This window comes from Bidens hawaiensis, unplaced genomic scaffold (genome assembly GCF_021521415.1).
Source record: "Bidens hawaiensis isolate Kalapana, Puna unplaced genomic scaffold, B.hawaiensis_p1.1 tig00063334_1, whole genome shotgun sequence".
Classification (NCBI taxonomy): domain Eukaryota; kingdom Viridiplantae; phylum Streptophyta; class Magnoliopsida; order Asterales; family Asteraceae; genus Bidens; species Bidens hawaiensis.
In genome coordinates, this window is record NW_027501325.1 from 1 (window position 1) to 8,212 (window position 8,212).

The 8,212-nt window shown below is 31.8% G+C and overlaps 1 long non-coding RNA gene across 1 annotated transcript; it reads left to right on the forward strand.

Annotated features, from left to right (window-relative positions):
- Window positions 1-5,509: 5,509 nt before the first annotated feature.
- On the forward strand, window positions 5,510-7,227 carry LOC143603916 (uncharacterized). Its single transcript, XR_013148171.1, has 2 exons — window positions 5,510-5,895; window positions 7,063-7,227. It is a non-coding gene; the product is annotated as an uncharacterized LOC143603916 (long non-coding RNA).
- The last annotated feature ends 985 nt before the right edge of the window (window positions 7,228-8,212 follow it).

Here is an 8,212-nt window from a genome sequence, read left to right on the forward strand (position 1 = left end):
AGTCAAAAACTGCACTGAACCGCACCACGCACATCCATAGTATATCTATAGAGTAGACTAAAAGTTACAATAACAAAAAATTAAACATTGTAAAGAATTCTAAATAAATCATTTAAAACATAAAGTTGAACACAAATATCTTACATAAGCAATGAAACAGACATCATAATTCATACATAGGTTCACCTGACAAGATTAAAGAAACTAACAATAATGAAGAATACACATTCCATCACAAAACATGGATATATGACTACATAGACAATCACATTGAGGTTTATCGGGACGAATAACACCATCACAAGCGTGAGAGGTACAAAAACAAGTCCCAAGTAAGTGAAGATAGCAATTAGCGAACTTGTTCAGCTTCTTGCCACCTTCATCACAACAAGATAAAATTGCAATTGCGATCGAAACACTAAATGACAAAGCCCATGCACATTTGACTTGAAGGGGAGGATCCGGCACAAACGTAAGCACATAAAAAAGCAAGGTCCGCCAAGAGGATACTGAAAAATTTCAAAATAGTGTAATAATATGACATGATATTTGTAAATAACAATATCCCGGATGTGACTTCAACCGCAAATAATGCAACAATGGCAATGATAAGAAACACCCTGGCGTGTTCGTTAATATTAAAAGCAGATTGGTTTTCTCTTGTCATTAATAGTCGGATAATCAGTAATCCCGAGATGAAGAACAATCTATGCATAGATAGAGCATACACGAAAAGCCTGAAACAATGAAGTTATTATATGTCATTATATGTCACAAAAATTATTGTTAAGGAAACTAGATTAACCTGGAACATACCCTGGCCTGGATTTGGAAGCCGAAGATTGTGACTCCATGGTTTTAAACCTAAAAAAAAAAGTTTTCAAGCTCTTTAAATGTTTGGGTTAGTGATTATAATATATACTTACAATTGATAATACAATAACTTCTTAAACTCTAATATGGAAGTTAGGCATGATATATATGCTGGAGATAAGAAGCTTAATTCAAATATTTGAATTAATTAATATTAATCTTGAGTGTTAATAATTAATTAATCTTGAATGTTAATATTTTGCATGATTTACTTTATTAATTAAAGGATTAGGCTTACCCATTTACTTGTCATGATACCTCATCTCTTAAACTTTCAATCACTTTAACAATTTTATTTAAAGTTACTTTAACTTTTATTTTTTCCTTCATTTTATGGTCTCACTTAATAATATTAAATAAAAAACTGTAAAGTTTTTTTTTATATTTATTGTTCTTGATCATAATAATAGTTAGTACTATTGCTGCTCTGCTGATGCCATTATTATATATATAAAACTATATATATGTGTGTGTGTATATGAGTGTGACTGATACTAATATTAATGCTATTAAATATAAAAAATAATAATAATATTAACAATATTCAAAATAAATTAATATTATCAACTTAATAGTATTTAATTATATATATTGAGTGGAGACAATTAAGTGAAAAAAATATTTTAAGAATTAATATGTATGAAAATAATGTTTAAGGGAAAATAATAACTAATTTTGATAATTTTAGAGAAGAATACAATCAGTAAAAAATAGTATGGAGGAGGATACACTTAGCAAGACCCTAAAACATATGGTTAAGTGAACCATTTAACTACAACCGAAAAAAATCACTAATAACAATCTAAATTTCAAAACTTTTAAAGCAATTAGACCAAATGGCTAATTTTTTCAGGTATCACCTAATCTCACGAAAGTTTAAAAGCTAATCCAATGGGTTTCATTCCCAAATTCTCACCTCGTCACCTGCCCGAAATGTTTTGGGGTTGCCCAGCGGGTTTAGGTTCGGGTGCGATTGCCATCCTTAAACAAAGTGTTAAAATAGATTTTAGGAGTAGATTTTAGGTGTGTATGATCGTCATTTTAAAAAAGTTAATAACTTAAAAGTAGTTCATAATATTTAACATACGCCAATTAACTTAAAATGTAATTCACCCTAAACGTTATAATATTAAGATTCATGAATAATAATCGTAACAATGATAAATAGCATCTGTTTAATATATATTAATAAAACTAAACCTTCTATCTTCATACTAAAAATTATGGATGAGATCGGTACCATACCAATACTGATATCGAATCATAACAAAACTGGTACCGAATTATCAGTTATAATAAAACTGGTATCGGATATTGTATCAAATTTATTGGTACGGTACTGATATTTTTTGGACGATACCCACTTTGATATCGCTTTGATTTTTTTTTCTAATCACCATTGATCTTGATGCAATTACATTACTGGTAAGAGTATTATAAAAAGTAAAAAAATATTTCGGTACGAGTATTATAGAAAGTAATGCAAGGTATTATTGATACCTGTATGGTTTCAATACAGAAATAGAGATCGTATTTGAAAAAAAAAATCTCATCCTTACGAAAAATTGATGGTTATATATAAGGAGTAGTACTCTAGCGGTATCTCGGTGATTTTTTCTATGGAAGGTCACTGGTTTGAGTCTCGTTCGTGACAAAATGTCGTGCATAGACAGGAGGTTTTACCACAATGGCCTTCAGATGGTGTGTTTTCCCAGGAATTGATGACGGGTCAGGTCACTAACGCAGTCTACGATCGTGTACGCGGTTGGCCTATTGCTAATAGATTTATTAATAGTTAAAAAATATACATAGTATTAATATAATAAGAAAAAAATTGTTACTTCAGGAAAAAAGTAAATATAAAAAGCAAAATTTAAAAGGTAATACAAATTGAATGTCTAGTTTTTGCATGGGTCAAAGTCTGGATCGAAAGGCACGGTGAGAAATGCCAAACACAACAATTAAGTTTTGTCTGACACCTCCACTTGGAGTAGGTACAACTTCGTTTTCTTGTTCTTCAACCTTTTAACATTCCAGATAATATAGCCTTTTTATATATACTACATGTTTATGTATTCTTTAGGGTTTTGATAAACTAAATCGAGTGACATACTATGGTAACATATGACATGAGAAAATATTATATGGGTTGTATGATATATGAAAAGTGATTATACGGGTAGTGTAAGATGATGTTCGCCAAATTATACGGTTCCTATAATCAGGCCGTCTTCGAGAATTTAAATACCTCGGCCGAGCCAAAATAAAAAGGAACTTAGGCCTTAACGAGATTTTTTTTATTCGCTAGCGTATATGGATAAAATTTTTATCGACCGATTTATTATAAGCAGAAACCATTCTGAACATGTAATTATCTCATAAACCATTGCAAATAACCTTACTTTTAACACCAAAAACATATATATGTAATATGTATAAAAAAAGTTCGTGCCCCCAAATAATCATGTATTTGGTTGAGACGGGAATAGCTAATATGATCACTGACAAAGTCATACGAGAAAGTGGTGGTCATTAGATGGATTTTCAAGTTGATTCTAAGTGGTGTATGTTCGTCGTTAAAAAAGAATCTATGAAAAGTGGTTTAGTTCTATACATCTCTCTCGTACTCGTAGCATATTGTTCTATGTATCATCATTTTGCTTGGATCTACCAACGAACGATTGAAGACAATGTCAAAAGGAATTTGTGTTAGATATTTCAACATGACATTCTAGTCAAGACCTTAACTATTAAGTTGTTTTTTTTAAACGACAAGTTTTGTTTACCGATCATTTCATGAAACTAGCAAGTAGCTAGTCACACAATACACAAAGGATACACTTAGTACACGATCAATTACACCATAATTACAAGAGATTGTTCAAAATGAAAAAAAAAAAAGTCTCGGTACTCCCCCCCCCCCCACCCAGGCTCTAAATCGATCACCCTTCACCAATTGTTCACCCATAAGAACAATAACCTTTTTATGCTTTCTTTGATTCTATTAATCAACATCTTTGTTTTGTAACAAATGATTTCATTCCTTGCTTTCCATAAGCTTCAACACCTTGATTTACCCAAATTTTTTAATGAGTAAACCGCAGTTTTCGTTCATGTGGTTTGTCCAAATATGCAATTTTAGTCCAGTAGTTTCAAATATGTGATTTTAGTCCCTGTGGTTTCATTTCACTCGCAATTAAACCCGACCTCACTAACCCCGTTAAGTCTGGTCATTAAACCCATCAGTGTGCCCTTCACGTGAGGGCAGTTTTGTCCTTTTCCTCCCCAAATAAACCCCAACTTTAATTCGCAAGCCCCTCTCGTGAGGAGCTAAGGTGTATTTGGTGGGAAAAAAATAACAAAATTGCTCATCACGTGAAGGACATGCTGATGAGTTTAATGATTAGATTTAACGGGGTTAGTGGGATCGGGTTTAATTACAAGTGAAATGAAACCATAGGGACGAAAATCACAGATTTGAAACTATTGGACTAAAACCGCATATTTGGACAGTCCACATGGACGAAAACCGCAGTTTACTTTTTTTTAATATATATAATTTTAAAAATAAATCTGAATCCCAATCGAAAACGAGCCATCAGCGGTACCACCTCTGGGCCGGCCCTGCTACTAGTGACTATTTACTTTTAAGTATATCACTATCACATGTAGCAAAAGAAAACCAATTCATGTGAATGAGATGAGGCAGTCGTATAATGCAACTAGCTAGATTAGAATTACATCGGTTATTATTGACACATACTTAGGTTAAACGTTGTTATTGTGATAGGCCCGAGTGCACGTTGGTAGATTCTTAGCATAATGATGCCAACAAAGAAGCAGTACACTATAGAGTGTGACAAAGACATGCATGATTGATTCATTTACTTTTGTTGTTTTTTTTTCTTTCAATTATAACTCTATTATAAAGCATGACAATAGTAGAAATTAAAAGCCAAGATTGGTAGGTTAATGCATTGAATCCTTTGCATGATATGGGTTACAAATTAACTTATTAGTAAATTTAAAAGATTAACAATCTGCTTTAAACTTCCTACTTATTACTACCCCCGGTGACTTTCGATTGGAAAGATCACCGGTTCAAGTCTTGTTCGTGACAACATATCGTGTGCGAGCCAGGGTTATATCATAGTGGACTTCCTTGTAATTGGTGGTGGACCGGATCAGGTTTTGTTCAATAGGTGTACCCGGGTGGTCAGGTTTTGTTGATCGTTAAAAAAAACCTTTAGTTTTAATTATAACTTTACCTTTAACCAACTAAATATATTTTTAGTAAAATTAAATTAACTTGCAGTTTTATTTAAATAAACTCTAGGAAATAAACAATGACTACATGAGTTGGTCAATGGTCTATATCAATATATCATGGTGCATGTTTTAAAACTTTTATTCAATAAATTATTTGGTAAAGAGTGACAAGTCCAATTTATTTTTAACAAAGTTTTTTCAAGATAATGATCTATCCCTATCAATAAGAAAATACCACATTTAATTACATTACTAAATAATTATGTCATACTCTCCTGAGATATAAATATAAAATATAAAATAATGTTTTGTCTCATTAAATTTTTGCAATCTGGAAAGTTAATTTCCAAGAAGAAAATTCCACCAACCCATGCATTGAATACTACATAGTGTTACCCTCATGGAGCTTTAAATTATACACAACAACATTTATTTTCTAAATAAATGCTATGAACAAATCTAACTTTCTTTCAATTCTCTCTCTTTGACTTCAACAAAGACATATCATATATTCATATATGCAATAACATATGTAAAAAATGGTGGAAGAAAGTGTTGAAGTTGTATATGATAACCCTTGTAGGTATTTGCAAGAAGTGTTTAAAAGCTTTTTTAAGGTGTTTAGGGTTTGAGAAACAAGAAGGAAAGGAAATAAACACAAGCGACGGCGATGGTGGTGGTGACGGTGGTGGAGAGATGGAGGATCCACCTACAATTATGATGGATCCTACCGATAGAGCTATTTCTACAACCGTAAGTAACTCTTAACAAACATTCTTTATCGTATTCATACGATAAAATTTTATTATATTTTTATGCGTATAGTATTAATTATTTGTATATTTGTAACAATTGTTATAAATTTTCTGATGTAATAATTAACTATGTTTTTATAAATTATAAGTTCATATGCACAAGCCATGACGTTATTTATGTTAAAGAAGATAACTCCTGGCCTTCGTTTCAGAATTAACGAAAGCTAGGAGTTATTGTGGTGTGGCTGGGTTTGTTCTCGTTTCATTGGTCGTTCATAAAAAAAACTACTAGCTTTCGAATTACTTTGTAGTTACACGAAATACATTAACACTAAAACACTACATATTTATTGATCGCAGGACCGGTTTTGAGGTTTAGTGTAACATAAACATTAAAGTTGTTCAGAGAAAAAGAAAAAAACAACATAAATATTAATTATGTTTTACATATTAATGCAAGTGTTGGTAAAATGAAGCTATTAAATTTTTATTTATAATAATTTTATTCTAATTCATTTGATATACATGATATTTCAAAATCATTTTCATCGAAAATTAAGTGGTTGAAAGTAAAAGAAATTTATCTTTTAAAAAACACCGGTTGAAAGTTAACTTTAATTTTTTCTTTTAAATAATGTGTTTGAATGACAATATTTAAAACCTAAGTTTTATATTTATGTTACACTTGTTGAGATTTAAACTCACAACTTCAAATGAAATTCAATTTTGTGATTGTTTTAATATCTCAATATTTTTAATTTTGTAAACATAATGGAATGCTTGTTAGTTATTTATTGTTATACTCGTAAAGCAAAGAATCAATTTTTAAGTATAGAACTACGAAAGTTACTACAACGCCAAACACCCATAAACTGTCTCATTAGTTCTCACATCATATTTCAAATTTTCTTCGAGGGTGGCAGAAATGGGTGGTGGTCTAGTGGAATAACACTAAAACAGTACTAGTGTTTTTTGGTTGGATATGTAACTTTTGGGCACTGCCACGCGAGCGGTGTTGGATGTCTTCTCTAAGTACAATTGTCTATGTGACTATTAATTTCGGTTATCTACCTTGAATTGATTATGTGTTGTGCATTCCTCTATTTACTATATACGTAATATGAAAACTTTTGTTTTGACATTTTACTAGATATTGTTGGCGCAGGGAATCACAAGACGCCCTCCAAGGAGAGGTTCAATTACCTCTGGACCTCCTGGTCAAACCAACTAGTTAAATCTTCCTCGCCTTCTAACCCTCGACGAGTATATTAATGTTGCAACCGTCTTTTTCTTATGAATATTAGGATGTTTAAACTATCATGTTAGATTTCTATCATACTTGTGATTATATGTGCTTGATTAGTTAGCTTTATATAAATTCCAAAGATTTTATATAAAACCCAATTTGGGAGTTACTTTATGAAAAATATAAACATAATATATAACAAAACTGATTAAAGTAAGTTTCAAGATTATATAATAATGCAAAACTATACCAAAAAAATATTGATCAGAAATTGGTCAAAGTTTGTCAAATTGAGCTCAAAAGTCATAAATTTATCAAAACGTCAAGTCGTCAATTGGTCCAAAGGTAGGCTTATGACTTTTCTTATTGGTGTTTATGGGTTCAAGTTTCGTCAGAAGCAATTTGTTCTAGGTTGAGCAGGGGATTTTCTCCTAAGTGGTGGGCTGGGTCACCACGTTAAATTGGACCCGGTGTACCTGACCCACATATACGAGGTTTAGTTCTTTAGATAAACCATACCCGGAACCGAACTGGACCTGACCCACTTGAACCAGTTCCACCTCTACCCGGTCAAAACCTGAATCCAACCTGGCCAAAACCCGATAAAATCTAGGAAAAACCGGTCAAGACACAATCAAAAACCCGATCATACCCAGAACCAGTTCCTACATATTTCTGGTTTTAGAATTCTCGATTCGTGCACCTCTAAATCTAATTTACTTTGAACTTTGTAAAAAGATGTTGGAGCCTGGCTACCTGGGCTGTATAAAATAGCGTTTGGGCCTCTTTGATTTTAACCCAGTTTTATATGAACATCAAGCCCAATTTTAATGCTTTAGATAATGTCATATTTGAAGATAGAATATTGGATTTGAATAACCCTCTTTACGAATATTGGATTTGAATAATTTTAACTAGTATTTACTATAGGCAAATAATAGTCCCAACTAATGAAATCCTGTTGTGTCCTATCATTTAAATATTTGCTCCTAACGATCCGCGGCTAACATAATCTTAACGTTGTTAGTCGCCGGAAAAAAACATTTATAACCAGAAAAATCAAGTTTCT